Below are 18312 nucleotides of genomic sequence, written 5' to 3'. Positions count from 1 at the left end.
CCATTCAGCACGGGCTTTGTTTTGTTTACTGGAGCACTATATAAGCCCAGACAGAAGGAGCTCACAGCTAGCTGGAGATGAGACAGACATTTTGAAGATGGCTATTGGAAACTGATGCAGACATTTTGGAGAATGTCATCTTGAAACGCCACCTGGGAGCAACAGACACCAGCCACATGCCTTCCCAGCTAACAGAGGTTTTCCGGATGCCAATTGCCTTTCTCCAGTGAAGGTACCCTTTGTTGATGGACACTTCATGGCCTTAAGACTTTAACTGTGTAACCAAATAAACCCCCTTTTATAAAAGCCAATCCATTTCTGATGTTTTGCATTCTGGCAGTATTAGCAAACTAGAACATCTCCCAATGGAGACAGGGTCTGTGTAGTTGCTGAGTTGGATCGTCTTTCCTAGGGCCTCCTTCCCACCATCAGTCACCCAAGCCGCTCCCTCTCCTTGGTCTGAAGTCTGTTTCACCCTTGCACACTCACCACAAATGCTCTGACCACAGTGCAGCTGTCTCATGGAGGAAGAAGGAACTTGCATTTCCTGAGAATGTGTTACTTGCCAAGCTGTACATGCCTGTAATTCTCAGCACAGCTCCAGGAGATTCCAGGAAGAGTGGCAGAGAGAGGCTCCAGGGTCAGCTAAGTACATGGCAGGGCATGAAACCCAGGGCTTTCTGGCTAACACACCCAACAGCAGCATTTTCCCCAGGGTGGTCAGATCAGAGGGAGTCCTCTAGATGATTCCAAGGATGGACATGTTTTAGTTTAATACCTATTCATTTTAATGTATGGCAGGTCTTTTACCTTTTATGGTAATTTAAGTAAGTGTATGAATTAAAATAAATCAACCAAAAGATACACATTGAGAAATAATGGTAGAGATCGGATGAAGATTAGACAAAACTAACCTGGTGGGGACCGAAAGGTTTGGGGCCAGAGTAACTGGGCTGCCTTCCCAGCTACAGGGGTACCTCCTGCTGTACTCACAGTCATTAGTTTTCAGATTTTTTTTTTTCTTCAGACTTTAGTTCAGTCTTTTTCACTTTCCTTTTCGGTGTACCTGATAGATTGAGTTTGGATTTCCCGGGAAACATGAATGGAGGGCGTGTGGAAGTACCGGCCCTCTTTGCCTGACCCTGGGAATTGACTGTCAGGAGACTGCACATGTGGCTTCTGCGTCGGGCTGGAGTATCTACCGGACAGAGACTTCCTTGGGTTTGGCCATTTCATGGGTATCACTGGGCGGCCCCTGCTGAGAGAAACCGAGAGGCACAACTCCAGCTCAAAGGGGTACTTCCCTGACAGGGAGGGGATGGTCTGAGAGAGGCCCCGCAGCAGCCATCCTTCCAGGCCGTGGCTCGGGTCAACACACATTCACTCACGTATCCCACAAAAATGCCAGGCATTGAGTCCTAAGTTGGCACCCCGACTGCAGGGGCCGGTGGGGACTGGAGGCGACAGGGGCAACAACCCTGTGGAAAAGTTAGCTGATGTGGGCACCTTCCCTTTCGGAGAAATATCCCCGCTGCACCCTCCCCACCATGAAGACTTGCCGCCGGCCACAGACCGTTCCCTTCGGGCGCTTGCGGAAAGAGGACGTCCGAAGGGCCGCTCTGGGACGCGCCGAACGTGGGACTCTGCCCAGGCCGGGGTGGCTGAGGGGTCCTAGGGGCTGTCCGGCCGGGAGGAGGGGCTCGCCGCCACCCACTCGAGGCAGCCCAGACTCTGGGTTTGGGAAGACCCGGCTGTGCAATCTGTCTCCAGGGTCCTCGCGTGGGCGCCGCAACCGGGAGGTCTCACTCATCACCCACCGCGACTACTAATCCGCCTCCAGTCGCGGACCGCCAGGCCCTGAAGCGCCCGAGACGCTCCGCCTGGGAACGCGCTGCCAGCGGACGCACGGACGGAAGGCTTCGGGGCGCTGCGTGAGGGACGGGGTGCCGGGAACCTGGGGACAGGGTCCCGCGAGGCTGCCCCAGCCCCTGGAGGAGACCCACCTCCTCGTCCTCTTTGCGCTTTGAACCACCCCCTTCCCGGCCAGGCTTCTCGCAAACGGCACCCATACAGCAGAGCACCACGTGCAGGGGTTCCTCCCGGCTCGGTGTCGAGCCAGGCCCCAGTACGCACATCTGGAAAGCGGGGGAGAATCCCCCGGGGCACGGGTGGGGATGGCGTAGGCTGACTTGATGTAAGACGGAACCCATAGTACCAAGCCCGTTCTAGGCGATCAGCAGGTTCTTCTTCCAAGTGAGAACCTTCGTCCTTTAAATGCCTTGCAGCAATTAGTGTGGGGGTTAAAACAAACAAACAAATAAACAAACAAAGCCGAAAGGATCAGGGTTGGAGGGAGGAAAAGACAGCTTTCGAGTTGCAGGCCGTCTTGGTCACTCGTAGCCCGGATTTGGCCCACTTATGCATCTGTATACTGGGAAGAAGGCCCACTTCCAGGGGCCTGGGACTGTAGAGAGGCGGAAGGCGTTGGTGCACTGTCGGCTGGCGCTTCTGAGGTCCTGTTTCCCCAACAGCCGGGCTGCGGTGGGGATCGCCACTTAGCGCGCGCAGGCCGTGCAACTCCGAGTCCGTGAGACCTTGAGACCCGCGTCCCGGGTTCCGAGCCCCAGGCAGGCTAGGAGCGCTCGGAGGCGCCCAAGGGCGGGGCCCGCGAGGGCCGGGAGACGCCTGTTCGGTTTCGGCCAACCAGCGTCTGTCTCTAAATGGCCAATGAGGAAGCGCCTTACAGCTAAGGCCGGATCGCGAGCGAGGCTGCGGCGAGTGTGGGGCTGACAGAGACGCGTGCGCGCGCGCTCAAGCTCGGACCCGGGGCCGTCACCGTCGCCGCCATCACCGCCGCCTGCCCCGCTGACCCTCCGCCGCTTCCCCCCGCCATGGAGGCGAGGCCGCCGCCGCCGCCGCGGGACTCCGAGCCGCGGGCCGGGCGGCGGCCCTGAGGGCGTGTGGCGGGCCAAGACGCCGCCGCGGAAGCGAGGCGGAGTCGCCGTCCTCGTCCCTCGCGGTCCCGCCCAGCGCCGGACTCGGTGAGTGCTCGCGGCCGCCGCCGCCCGGGTGGACTCTGGAAGGGGGAGGCGGTTCCCGGGCGCGGTGGGAGGGGTCTTCGACCGGAGTCCAAATCCCTCTTTTCCCGGTAGAAATCATCTGGCTTTTAAAATTGGATCTCGCATCCTTGCGCGACCAGCCGGGGAGGGGTGGTGGTCCCCGGAAACGTGCCGGACCTGCCGCTGACCCCTCCCAACTACTTGGGAACTTTGCGTGCGACCTCCTGGGGCCAGGCCAGGGCGCTGCCATAGTTCATTCTGAAAGAAGAAACTTGGAACAGTGAAGACAGAATTTGCTTAGATCCATTTAATGGGAGGAAAAAGGTATGAGAAAATTTGCTCTTGCAATATCCAACTTTTCTTTCCCTGAAAGCTACCCTGGCCCCTCTCCCTGGCCCCTCTGTGTGCCGCCCACAGCCAACTGTTGAGGCTGCTTAGGAAGGAGGTGGGGGCTCGGAGCTGTCCAGAATTCACAATGAGCCAATTGAGAATGCAGAGGCTCTCTAGCCGCTTTTACTTTTGATAAATAAAACGGAGAATATCTTTTTTTTTTTTTTTAATGGTTCCTTATTGTATTTGCTGAAGATGAAAATAATAATGGCAGAGCCGAACCCGATGTTGAGGGTTTTTTGAGGTCATAGCTGATATTTATAAGACAGGAAAGGAGGAATATTCAAAACCTCCCTAGACAGGGAGAATGCCTTCAGAAGCCTTTCCCTAAGGTAGGGAGCCCTGCTCTAGAACCAGTCTTGTCTTCCGGGGGGGATCTCTTCACTTGCTACCTGCTTGCTCTTGTGGCAGCCTGAGAACCAGAAGATGGTGGGTGAGAAGAGGATTGGCTAGGGAAGGGCAAACATCTTCCTGCCTGGCCACTCCTTTCAGAAACACATCTGATGCTGTCACTTGTTTACTTAAAAACTCCCTCAGTTTTCCTTTTCCCATGGGATGAATGAATCCCAAATTGCTTTAGCAGGTCTTACAAGGCCCTTGACAGTCTTGCCTCAACTTACACTTTTCCTTTTAGCCTAATCCTTCAACTCTCATCCCGCCACCCCCACCCCGCACCCTCCCTTCCGCAGCCATTCAGAACTGCTTCACTGGCCCCTTAATATGCTGGGAAGCTTTTACTTATACAATCCTCTCTCCTCCACAACTTTACCTGCCAAGCCCCTCCTCTTCCTTTAAAACCCTTCTCATTTGATAAGCTTCATGAGGGCAGGAGCTGTGTCTTGTTCATCTTTCCATCTTCATGCTGAGAATGGTTTCTCACAATTTTCTTTGTAGGTCTGTTTTCTTCCTTTCCCTGACATCTGGGCTTTGTTCACTTCTAGGTTCTTGCTTCCCAAGTTAGTCTTCCGTGAATGTTTATTGAAGGTCTGCCTAGAGTGCACTCACAGGACTTTCAGTACCTTTGATTCCTCACCTGCCCATGTTCATCCCATCCAGCCCCATAAGAGGTCAGCAGGTGGGAACTGGCAGGTGTCATATCCCAGTGGCCTCCAGTCTGCTTGACTGTCATTGAAAGGCCAAAAGCCCTTTGGTCTCTTCTTACCTCTTCCTATCTGAAGTGACCTGACTGATATGTGTATTGCAAAGCATGGTGGTATCCAGGAAGCCGTTCACTGAGTACCTATAGTTACTGTATACCATCTGGGTGAAATTCAGAAACAGAAAAAACATTTATGTACCTTCCCTTTGCCAGGCATGGTGCCAGGTGTTTAGGATACAAGATAAAAGTGAAGAAGTCTCACCTTTACCTTTGCAGAGCTCACAGTCTAATCCAGTGACAGGTAGATGCAAACAATTAAATCACAGGTGCTATGAATGTAATAATAATAGTAGCTATTATCTTTTACTTGCCTTGGACAGGCTATGTGATAAATGCTTTCCATGAATTATCTCATTTAATTCTTTAAACAGTTGTAGAGGGGCTTGTTCCGAGTCTACAGAGTTAGAAACTGAAACCATGTATACAGCCATATGCTAAAGCAGATGAGGGAATAGTTCAGGATTTGAACCCTGGCAGTCTAGTTCCAGACTAGTTCTGTCAGGCTGTTCAGGGAGCACTCTCTCCCTGGATAGAGGGGGAAGTTTTCCTAGGAGGCAGCCGTTGGGTCATGAAGGATTCATTGAAGTCTGTGTGTAGTGGACAGCACTCAGGAAAGAGGGAGCAGTGTCAGTACAAGCAGGCTTGAAGGTGGAAGGAACCCGCTGGCCATGGGGAGAAGGGAGAGGTTAAGCATAGCTGGATTGACTCAGGACAGGAGAGATGGAAGGTGAGGTTAGGATCAGCTTGAAGGGCCTTATGTGACATGTTAAGAGTTTGGGTAGTGTAGAGCCCCTGGAAGATTTTTTTTTTTTCCTTATTGCAGTAACATATATATATATATATAGCACAAAATTTCCCATTTTATCCATTTTTAAGGATACTCTTCAGTGGTATTAATTACATTCACAATGTTGTGCTACTGTCTCCACCGTCTGTTACCAAGTGGACAAACTGCCCACTTCCCCCTTCCCCCAGCCCCTGGTAACCTCTTATCTACTTTCTGTCTCTATGAATTTGCTTATTCTAAGTGGAATATACAATATTTGTCCTTTTGTATCTGGCTTATTTCATATAACGTAATGATTTCAGGGTTCATCCATGTTGTAGCATGTACCAGGATTTCATTCCTTTTTATGGCTGAATAATATTTCCTGGTATGTATACACTGCAGTTTGTTTATCCATTCATCTGTTGGTTGGAGGATGTTGAAGGATTTCAGGGACTTGGACTGCCATGGGCTTTGGAAAGGTCTTTGGGTACAGTGTGGACAGTGTGGGGTCAGATTCCTATGCCCCTACAATTGAGGAGGCCGGGGCCAGGCTCCAGAATCACAGCCTCTGAGATCCAGAGGGAGGCCTAGAGAGAATCTTGCTTGGTGGTTAGTTTTTCTTCAATTTTGACTAATAGCCACTTTTATTGATACTTCCTACTTGTGGGGCGCTACTCTAACTACTTTTCCCTTTTCTTGGATTGCTTTTTTTTTTTTTTTTTTTTAAAGGAAAAGACAATAAATGCCTATGAGAAAAAAATTCCAGCATTATTAAACAGTGTATAAAGGAAAGGAGGTCTCCCTGACCTCCGCCTAGAGATGGTTGCAATTTTCAGTATCTGTGACCTTACATAGACCACGTTCCTTTATAAACATACGTCTCCATAGCCATCCCCTCCCACCATGGTACATACCAGTCACACCTTGCTCTTTTTTACTTAACATATTTAGGAAATGATTCTGTATTAGTACATTTAGAGCTGTTCATTCTTTTGACTTTCTTTTATTTCATTGTATGGCTGTACCATAATTTGTAACTAGTTTTCTGGTTAAACTTTTAGGTTGTTTACAGCTTTTCCTGCTACAGTGTTACAATGAATGTCCTTGTATATACTTTGTTATGTGCTTCTGTGTATGTGTCTCTGAATAATGCACTTCTGGAAGTGGAAGTACTGGGTCAAAGGATAAATGGCATTTTTAATTTTCGGAGACTTAACCAAATCCACCAGCCCTTTGAGTGGTTTGTACCAATTTACACTCTCCTCCAAAATGTGAGTGAGCGTGACTTAGTGGATCTTCGTTAGAGTATGCAGCAGGATTGCTTGGAATGCTTTTTCAGATATCATATGCCTACTTTCTCCTCCTCTCCCTCCAGGTGATTCTAGCTTGTTCTTTCTTTTTACAGAGGAAGACACTGAGGCTCAGAAGGATGATAGTGTTTGTTGGGGGTGGGTGGGTGGGTGGGTTAAGAAGCTCTGGTACTTGTATTTGCCCAACAATTTTTTTTGGCTGACCTTAGAGTCAATTTGTCAATATGGTTGCATTATTTTTCTCCACCTTCATGTGGAAAAAGTAAGATGCAGGTGAAATTTGAGTTATAAGCAGGAACTGGCCAGATACAGAATCTTGTCCTTTTACTTCCAGTGCAATTACTAATAAATGATCCCAAATGCCAAAGTTAGCAGTCATATAATGTTAATTTAATAAAACCAAGCAGCAAATCCACAAATAATCCAAAATTAAGTTATTTTAATATATTATCTAAGAAAAAGAGAACCCACTAAATGTAAAACTACATTTACATTACTCTAAATTCACATCTGTTTTGTGTCAATATACAGGCAGAGGTTTTTTTTTTTTTAGCTTTTTATTTTGGAATAATTTCAACTTACAGGCCAATTAAAAAATAATACAAACCCATTTAGAGAGAACTCCAACACATGCCCATCCCCCTCAGGTATCTAGATTCATCAGTCTTAACATTTTACCACATCATTCTGTCTGTCTGTCTGTCTTTCTGTCTTCTGACCATTTAAAAGCAGGTTGTACACATAACATAATTCTTGACCACAGTACTTCCATGTGCATTTTCTATGAACAAGGATATTTGCTTCTGTAATCACTTAAGTGCAGTTATCAAGTTCAAGAAATTTAACATTGATAGAAAGCTAACAGTTTGTGTTCCAATTTTTTATGTCCCAGTAATGTTCTTTTGTGCCTTTTCACCTCCATTCTTAGATCCCATCAGCATCATGTATTGCATTAAATTGTTATTATCTCTTTAGTTTCTCTTTTTTTTTTTAATTGTGGAAACGTATACAACATAAATCTTTCCATCTCATCCTCTCCTGAGCATACTGTTCAGTGAGATTAATCAGACACATTCACATTTAATTTAGGGATTGTCTTAGGTGTGTAGATCAAACAGTCAATGTGTTAACTATGGAACTTTGGGTAGCCTGAGAGGGTATTCTGTAGTGAGCAGAGCCTTATTCATACATCTGCCTTGAGTGTGTTGCAATATATTAATAACAAATCACATTAACCAGTTTTCATTAAATTAAGGTTCACAAAATGAACAAGTATCTTAAGACGATTCCTAAGTGATTGAAGAAAATACTACTAATACAAGCACAAGCAAACAAATGGCAGAACTGACCCTTCTCCAACTCCTATTGTGAACCCTTGGTGAGGTGTTAAATCCGGTTAGATAATCTGCTCTTATTAAATTTGACGCTATCAAGAAACCTATTTGAGACATGGATTTATATTCTCTGTCATTAATAGAATTTTGCTTTAAGAGTATGTAGAAACTTGAGGTATTAAATAATGAAATATGAGGCTGTTTACAAGGACCAAGATGTTTGAAAACTAAGCATTTAGAACATAAAGGAGCATAAAGAAGACTTCTGAAATTTTTTTCAATGCTTTTTAAAGTTATGGGCTATTCAAAGAAATATGTTGCAAAATATTATTAACCTTGATAATTACAGTTTATGTGTTAAAATTTCTTGTCTTTGTAAAAGACCAAAAGAAGCACATACCATTGACAGGTTCTTCCTGTCATAGTAAAAAGAAAAAAAAAAAAAAAAGGCTGATAATAATACATGGAAAGTAATGTGTTGGAAGATGCATAGAAAATGTTGCTGAATGTTTGAATAAACAATATTAGAACAAATTTTGTAGTGTAGGATGTTTGCTATACACTTATTAAGTACAGAAGCTTCTGGCATGTCTCAGTGTTTCTAGATTTTCTTTTAATAATTAAGACCATGAAGCACCACTTCTTTTGTGAGCTACTGGAGGGGAGTTGTACTAGAGGAGACATATTCTTAATAGTAAATGACTACCTTACTAAGAACATCTCTATATGGACTAATTGTATAAATCTAAACTATTGACAAGACCAGCTGCTTTCACAGAATAAAAGGATGAAATTCATTCATTACCTCTTCATGGACAGGCTATTGAAGCAAGTTGTCATTTGTTGACTTTCTTGTGGTAAAGTTATTGATGAATTAAGCATTTTTCTTGCTTAAAAAAAATAGCTGACTGTTCTAGTTTGCTAATGCTGCAGAATGCAAAACACCAGAGACGGATTGGCTTTTATAAAAAGGGGGTTTATTTGGCTACACAGTTACAGTCTTAAGGCCATAAAGTGTCATCAGTAATTGGGTACCTTCATTGGAGGATGGCCAATGGCGTCTGGAAAACCTCTGTTAGCTGGGAAGGCACGTGGCTGGCATCTGCTCCAAAGTTCTGTTTTCAAAGTGGCTTTCTCCCAGGACGTTCCTCTCTAGCAAGCTTGCTCCCCTTCAAAACGTCACTCACAGCTGCACTGAGTTCCTTCTCTTTGAGTCAGTTCATTTTATATGGCTCCACTGATCAAGGCCCACCCTGAATGGGTGGGGCCATGCCTCCATGGGAATATCTTATCAGAGTCATCACCCACAGCTGAGTGGGGCACATTCCAAGCAAATCTAATCAGCACCAAAATGTCTGCCCCACAAGACTACATCAAAGATAATGGTGTTTGGGGGACATAATACATTCAGACTAGCACACTGACTTTTCTGTGATGGTAAGCACTACCTAGGAAATACTGCTTGAAAAGTTAATATCCTTAATCTGTCCCTTCAAGTCAAGGTTTTTTTGTTTTTGTTTTTGTTTTTGTTTTTAACTTTATTTCTTTGTACCACTTTGAACCACTGTCTAGTCCATTTCCCTTTTTTGAAAATTCAATTTTATTGAGATATATTCACAAACCATACTATCATCCACAGTGTACAATCAGTTGTTCACAGCACATCACAGATTGACGTGCATTCATCACCGCTATCAATTTTTGAACATTTTCATTACCACACACAAAAAAGAATAAGAATAAAAATTAAAATAAAAAAGAGCACCCAAAACATCCCATACCCCCATCCCTCCCTGTTATTCATTTATTTTTTGTCCTCATTTTCCTACTCATCTGTCCATACACTGTATAAAAGGAGTGGAAGCTACACAGATCACACAATCTCATAGTCACACATTGTAAGCTATATAGTTGTATAGTCATCTTCAAAAATCAAGGCTACTGGGTTGCAGTTCAACAGTTTTAGGTGTTTCCTTCTAACTATTCCAATAATCTAAAAACTGAAAAGGAATATCTGTATAATGTGTAAGAATAACCTCCAGAATGACTTCTTGACTATATTTGAAATCTCTCAGCCACTGAAACTTTATTTTGTTTCATTTCTTTTCCCCCACTGGGTCCAAGAAGGCCCTCTCAGTCCCACAGTGCCAGGGTCAAGCTCATCCTTGCAAGTCATGCCCCACGTTGCCAGGGAGATTTACACCCCTGGGAGTCATGTCCCATGTAGGGGGGAGGGCAGTGAGTTTACCTTATGAGTTGTCTTAGAGAGAGGTCACATCTAGCAACAAAAGAGGTTCTCTGGAGGTGACTCTTAGGCACAATGTTAAGTAGGCTTAGCCTCTCCTTTGCAGTAACAGACTTAGTAAGGACAAGCCCCAAGATCAAGGGCTCAGCCTTCTAAATTGGTAGTCCCCAATTCTTGTGAGAAGATCAGGAATTCCCCAGGTGGGGAAGTTTAATATTTCCACATTTTCCCCCAGTCCCTCAAGGAAGCCTTGCAAATACATTTTTATTCTCTGCCCAAATTACTGTGGGATGTATCAGGCTTCACACTAACCTGTACAAACAAGCCAGCTTTCACTCTCTATTCAAAGTTCCTTGTAATTATGGTGTCTGAATAAATGGACCATAGAAGTTAAATTATGTAGTGTTCTACAAAAAAATATAGATTCTCTGCCTAATAAACATCTCTTCCTTTGGTCTCACACAGAAGTTGAAGTTTTAAAACACTGTCAATATTGTTCTTTACCCTGTAGTCTGATTTACCTTAGTCTTAACCAAGTCCATTTTGTTCATATCTCTAATTGAAGTCTAATCTCTTTTTCAGACTCTTTAACATTTGCTGTAGGGGATAACACTGACACTCACAGCTGCTGAACTCTGGCTCTGAATCTCAGGTGTCACACAGATACCCAAAGTTCCAGGGACCGACCAGGTTATACCCAAAGAACTCAGCATCTCAGAATTTAGAAATAGCCATTAGAACTCAGGAATAGATTTAACTGTTATAAGAGCTTACAGTCTAGGAACCTTTGCCATAAGCTTTGCCCTGATAACCTATGCTCTCAGATTCAATTCTCAGTGTTTGCACATTATAGTTAGTCCATATTAGTAATGCATTATGTTGTCCGTCTTTTCATTTCTGATTTATTTCACTCAACATACCGTCCTAGTGTCCATTCACCTAGTTGCATACCTCATTCAAGGTGTTGTTTTAAGAGAGAATTAGAAAGCTTTTTTTTCTTGGAAAGAAATTTGCTAGGAGAGAGCATTTTCCTCATTGTAATTATATTTTAAGTAACAAGTCTTATTGACTTACAATTCATAAATTATGATTCATAATATCATAAATTCTCTTTTAAAGTACACAGTTCAGTGGTTTTTAGTATAGTAATGGAGTTGTGCATCACCACCACTGTCTAATTTCAGAACATTTTCATTACCCCTGAAAGAAACCCTGTACCCAATAGGAATGACTCCCCATTCTGTCCTACCACAAACCCCTGGGAATCACCAGTCTTTCTGTTTCTTGCATTTGCCTATTGTGGATATTTCATAAAGGGAATCATAAAATATATGACCTTTTGTGCCTGGCTTCTTTTACTTAGCATAATGTTTTTTGGGTTCATCCGTATTGTAGCATGTACCTGTACATCATTCATTTTTATGGCTGATTAATATTCCATTGTATGGATATACCACATTTTGTTTATCCACTTATCAGTTGATGAATATTTGGTTATCCCCACTTTTTGGCTATTATGAATAATGTTCCTATGAACATTTGTGTACATTTTTTAAAACCAGCTTTATTGAGATAAAATTCACATTCCTTAAGGTTTACTGATTTAAAGTGTACAGTTTGATGGTTTTTAATATATTTGCTTATAGAGTTGTACAGCCATCACCACAATTGCTTTTAGAACATTTTCATCATTCCAAAAATAAACCCCATACCATTTAGCTATCACCCCCTCCATCCCTCCATCCCATCTCCATCTCCCAGCCCTAGGCAACCATTCATCTGCTTTCAGTCTCCAGATTTGCCTATTCTGGACATTTCATATAAATGGAATCATATAATACATCGTTTTTTTGTGACTGGCTTACCCTTAGAATAATGTTTTCATGGTTCATCCATGTTGTAGCATGTATCAGTACTTTTTTCCTTTTTAATGGTTGAATAATATACCATTGTATGAGTATACCACATTTTGTTTATCCATTCATCAGTTGATGGACCTTTGGGTTTCTACCATTTGACTATTATGAATGATGCTGCTATGAACTTTCATGTACAAGTTTCGGTGTGGACATATGTTCTCTTTTCTCTTGGGTATATACCTAAGAGTAGAAATGCTGGATCAAATGGTAACTGTTTTAACTTTTTGAGGAACTGCCATACTGTTTTCCAAGGTGACTGTACCATTTTACATTCGCACCAGCAGTGCTTGAGGGTTTTGATTTCTTCACATCCTCAATAAAACTTTGTTATTATTTGACTTGTTGATTCTAGCCACCCTAGTAGGTGTGAAGTGGTATCTCATTGCTGTTTTATATGCATTCCCCTGATGACTAATGATGTTGAGCATATTTTCATGTGCTTGTTGGCTTTTGTATAATTTCATTGGAGAAAATTCTTTTCAGGATTAAAAAAAAAATTGGATTATTTGTCTTTATTATTGAGTTGTAGGAGTTCTTTTTATATTCAAGATTTAGATCCTTTATCAGTATATGATTTGCAAATATTTCTCCTGTTCACAGGTTTTTGGGTGGATGTGGCCTCTTGGCTATATACCTAGGAATGGAATTGCTGGGTCAAATGGTAATACTATGTTTAACTTTTTTTTTTAAATATATATACTTTTTAATTGTGATTGTTCACATACCATACAATTATCCAAAGATCCAAAGTGTACAATCAAGTGCCCAAGGTACCATCATACAGCTGTGCATCTATCACACAAATAATTTTTTTTTCAATTTTTAGAACATTTTCATTACTTCAGAAAAGAAATAAAGACCAAGAAAAGGAAACTCAAATCCTCCCATAATCCTAAACAACCCCTTCCATTATTGATTCATAGTTGTGGTATAGTATATTTGTTACTGTTGATGAAAGAATGTTAAAATACTACTAACTGTAGTATATAGTTTGCAATAGGTGTATATTTTTTTCTCTATGCCCCTCTATTGTTAACTTCAAGTTATAGTGTTCCAGTTCATGAGAGAGATTTCTGATATTTGTACAGTTAATCACGGACATTGTCCACCACAGGATTCACTGTTTTATACATTACCATCTTTTAACCTCCAACTTTCCTTCTGGTGACATACACGGCTTGGAGCTTACTCTTTCCCCCACATTCACAGACCATTCAGCACTGTTAGTCATTCTCACAATGTGCTACCATCATCTCTGTCTACTTCCAAATGTTTAAGTTCACCCTAGTTGAACATTCTGCTCATAATAAGCAACCGCTCCCAGTTCTTTAGCCTCATTCTATATCCTGGTAACTTATATTTCATGTCTATGAGTTTACATATTTTAATTAGTTCATATAGTGAGGACTTGCAATATTTGTCCTTATGTGTCTGTCTTATTTCACTCAATATAGTGCCCTCAAGGTTTCCTCATCAACCCATTTTTTTTTAAGACAGTTTGGTTCCAACACCATACATTCCATCCTAAGTAAACAATCGATGGTTCCCTGTATAGTAACATATTTATGTATTCAGCACCATCGCTACTATCTATATAGGACATCTCCATTTCTTCCACAAAGAAGGAGGAAGAGTCAAGAAGGTAGAGAGACAAAAGAAAAAGAAAAAAGAAAGAGAGAAGAAAAAAAAAAACATGACAGCTAGGAAGCAACAAAAGGAAATACGGCATTAAACTAAAGTAGAATAAAGAGTCAGACAACATCATCAATGCCAAGAGTCCTATACCCTTCCCTTATGTCCCCATCCATATGCATTTAGCTTTGGTAATTGCCTTTGTTATATCAAAGTAAGCGTGTTGATTATAGTCTCTAGTTTGCATTGATTGTATTTTCCCTCCAGTCCCACCCTATTTTTAACACCTTGCAATGTTGACGTTCATTTGTTCTACCTCATGTAAAAACATATTTGTATCTTTTATCACAATCATTGAGCACCCTGGGTTTCACTGAGTTATACAGTCCCGGTCTTTATCTTTCCTCTTTCCTTCTAGTGTCCCACATGCTCCTAACCTTCCTTTTTCAGCCATACTCACAGTCACCTTTGTTCATTGTACTTATGTTGCTGTGCTACTATCTCCCAAAATTGTGTTCCAGATCTCTCACTCCTGTCTTTTCCTTCCTGTCTTCAGTGCTCCCTTTAGTGTTTCCTGTAGAGCAGGTATCTTGTTCACAAACTCTCTCATTGTCTGTTTGTCAGAGAATATTTTAAGCTCTCCCTCGTATTTGAAGGACAGTTTTGCCGGATATAGGATTCTTGATTGGTGGTTTTTCTCTTTTGGTATCTTAAATGTATCACACCACTTCCTTCTTGCCTCCATGGTTTCTATTGAGAAATCTGCACATAGTCTTATCAAGCTTCATTTGTATGTACTGGATCGCTTTTCTCTTGATGCTTTCAGGATTCTCTCTTTTTCTTTGATGTTTGATAATCTGATTATTGTCTTGGTGTAGGCCTATTCAGATCTGTTTGGGGTGCGCTGCACTTCTTGGATCTGTAGTTTTATGTCTTTCATAAGAAATGGGAAGTTTTCATTGATTTTTTCCTCTATTATTGCTCCTGCCCCTTTTCCCTTCTCTTTTCCTTCTGGGACACGTATGACATATACATCTCTGCGTTTTGTGTTGTCATTTAATTCCTGGAGACGTTGCTCATATTTTTCCATTCTTTTTTCTATCTGTTCTTTTGTGTGTAGGCTTTTAGGTGTCTTGTTCTCCAGTTCCTGAGTGTTTTCTTCTGCCTCTTGAGTCTGCTATTGTATGTCTCCATTGAGTCTTTCATCTCATGTTGTGCCTTTCATTTCCATAGACTCTGCCAGTGGTTTTTTCGAACTTTCAATTTCTACCTCATGTACGCCCAGTGTTTTCATTATATGCTTCATTTCTTTTGCCATATGTTCCCTAAACGTTTTGAATTGATTTAGTATTAGTTGTTTAAATTCCTGTATCTCAATTAAAGTGTAAGTTTGTTCCTTTGACTGGGCATAACTTCATTTTTCTTAGTGTAGGTTGTAGTTTTCTGTTTTCTAGACATCTGGTTTCCTTGGTTACCCCAATCAGGTTTTCCCAGACCAGAGCAGGCTCAGGTCTCAGAAGGAGGCAATAGTATCACATCTCCTTGAGGGTGTGTCTTAGAAGATTGGTACACCCTGTGAGGCCTCAAATCACTGTGCTTTTCTGTCCATCAGGTGGCACCTGTCAGCCTGTATCTCCAGACTGGTGTAAGGAGGTTTGTCCTGTGGCTGTTTTCCCCCAGGCTTTGGGATCTGTTTCTGAATAGACGGCAGGTAGTAGAGCTGGGCCCCACCTCTTTCCTCTTAGGGAAGATACACACCCTAGGGAGAGGTCATTAGCATTTGAATAGACTCTCTGCCTGTGCTATCTCCACCTTTGTCTGGGTCAGAGTGCTGGGAACTGAAAATGGCTGAGGCTTCCTCCACTGAGCTGACAGAGGGACAGAAATCCCCCCAAAGGGCCTATTCGTGCCACCCTCGATTTCACCCATCAGCCAGAGGCAGCACTTGGTCCTCTGGGCTCCCCCACCCTCCCAGAGAGGTTCTCTGACTCTCCAAGGTCAGTCATCACCAAAAGCCTCTGTCTGCTTGTTGGGGATTCTTAGCTTGTACTGAACAGTCCACGTTTGTTAATGAAAACCCCAGTTGGAGCTGGGCTGAGCTGTATTTGCTTGCTCAGCGAGTGCTGCTCTCTAGCACCTTGAGGCTTTGCAGTTCTGGCCGTGGGGGGAGGGGGCTCCCAGCCGGGGTCCACAGTTTTTACTTACAGATTTTATGCTACGATCTCGGACATTCCTCCCAATTCAGGTTGGTGTATGATGAGTGGATAGTCCCGTTTGTCCCCCTGCAGTTATTCCAGATTATTTACTGGTTGTTCCTGGTTGTTTATTAGTTGTTCCAAGGGGACTAACTAGCTTCCATTCCTCTCTATGCTGCCATCTTCCTCTATGTTTAACTTTTTAAACAACTGCAAAACTGCTTTCCAAACTGGCCATACCATTTTTTAAAATTCAGTTTTATTGATATATATTCACGTACCATGAATCATCCATGTTGTACAATCAGCTATTCACATTACCATCATATAGTTGGGCATTTATCACCTCATTCTATTTTTGGACATTTTCCTTACACCAGAAAGAATCAGAATAAAAATAAAAAATAAAAGTAAAAAAGAACACCCAAATCATCCCCCCCATCCCACCCTATTTTTCATTTAGTTTTTGTCCCCATTTTTCTACTCATTCATCCATACACTGTATAAAGGGAGTGCAATCCACAGGGTTTTCACAATCACGCTGTCACCCCTTGTAATCTATATTGTTATACACTCATCTTCAAGAGTCAAGGCTACTGGTTGGAGTTTGGTAGTTTCAGGTATTTACTTCCAGCTATTCCAATACATTAAAGCCTAAGGGGTGACGTCTTGACTCTATTTGATATCTCTCAGCCACTGAAGCTTTATTTCATTTCATTTCGCATCCTTCTTTTGTCAAGAAGATGTTCTTGATCCCACGATGCCGGGTCCAGATTTGTCCCGGGAGTCATATCCTGCGTTGCCAGGGAGATTTACACCCCTGGGAGGCAGATCCCACTTAGGAGGGAGGGCAGTGAGATCACCTGCCAAGGTGGCTTAGTTAGAGAGAGAGTGGCCATACCATTTTAAATTCATACCAGCAGTATATGAGGATTCCCATTTCTCTACATCCTTGTCTGCACTTGGTATTTGCTTTTTCACTGGAGCCATTCTGTTGGGTGTGAAGTAGTATTTCATTGTGGTTTTGATTTTCATTCATCTATTGACTAATAGTTTCATGGTGATTTGGTGTACCTATAAAAACTCTCATAATTTTATACCTGAAAAACTTGGAAACATAATTTTGTAACCTGATAAAAATCACCAATGTACTTAAAAAAATTTCCACATGATCTAATGAATTATAGGCATTGATCATCTGTTAGGTTATTAAAACCATTAGGGAACTTTTAATAATTGATTTATCAGGCTGACAACCTTCTGATCTATCATAATGTGGGAACCCCAGGCACAGGGCATTTACCAAAGGCCTTGAAGATTGCACCAGCAGCTTGCGTAACCTAGGTCAGTTAAGGTTTGACCTGTTCTCCTTGTAATATCAGGTGCTAAATGTAATCTATACCCAAAACTACCTCCTCCTTGAGACTTCCTGAGATACTGTTATCTACAAAATAATCTATAATCCTTTCCTCCTCCCTGTTGATTACAATTACTCCCTCCATAGGTTGCACAACCCTCCACTCCCAGTCTTATGCTCTCATACCCATTGGAATGTGGAGCCCTTATAACCAGCTTATTCAGCCCCCCAAAGGGCAGACTATTTCCACATTGTGCTCTGAACATGCCACCATTCAGAGCAGCTCCTGAATCCATTCAAAGAAGCTCCTGATTTCAGGGCAACGTGACTTGACTTCTCCACCCTCTAGGTAAGCCCTATAATAAAAGTTCATGTCTCAGAATGTGTCCAGTGCTTTCTTTAGTCCTTTGGCTACAAAAGCCCTCTTGGGCCATGACACATAACATCGTTGAAATTGGAACAACCAAACCTTATGTGCCTCTGCGTGATACAGTAGGAAGAACAAAACACCATTCATGAAATATTCTTGCAAAAAAAATTGTCAAATCTGACTGTGATTGAACTTCTATATCTAACTCCCAGTTTATAGGATGCAATCAGCCGAATTCACAATGTGAGAAAGTCTATAGGACTAATGGATCCAGTTACTTCAAATAAATGTCTCACAGGCCTCCCAAATAAGAGGGGAAGAACTGTTACAGATAAAAGAGCTTTAAGAGACATATTAACTAAATGCAATTTATAGACCTTGTTTAAATACCGTTTCATACAAACCAACTGTAAAAAGATATTATTAGACCAATGAAGTAATTTGAATGCTATCTATATTAGGATGATTTTTAAATAATTATTTTAATTTTTAGGTATGATAATAGTATTATGGTTATTAAAAGGAAAGACTCCTTTCTCTTAGAGATATGTACTGAAATGTTTATTCATAAAA

At 42.3% G+C, this 18312-nt stretch overlaps 1 protein-coding gene across 2 annotated transcripts in view; it reads left to right on the top strand.

Annotated features, from left to right (window-relative positions):
* The first annotated feature begins 2803 nt into the window (after positions 1-2803).
* PTPRA (protein tyrosine phosphatase receptor type A) overlaps positions 2804-18312 on the top strand; it is a 184851-nt gene continuing 169342 nt past the window's right edge. The window contains exon 1 of one of the 2 annotated variants that reach the window (XM_037811253.1): positions 2804-3041. The gene's annotated coding sequence lies outside the window, so the exon portion shown is untranslated. Of the gene's footprint in view, positions 3042-3180; positions 3384-18312 lie in introns of those variants that run through there. The other variant, XM_037811254.1, reaches the window with a different exon arrangement.

The sequence above is a fragment of the Choloepus didactylus genome, chromosome 19 (assembly GCF_015220235.1).
Source record: "Choloepus didactylus isolate mChoDid1 chromosome 19, mChoDid1.pri, whole genome shotgun sequence".
Taxonomy (NCBI): Eukaryota; Metazoa; Chordata; class Mammalia; order Pilosa; family Megalonychidae; genus Choloepus; species Choloepus didactylus.
This window is presented reverse-complemented; position numbering and strand designations above follow the sequence as displayed.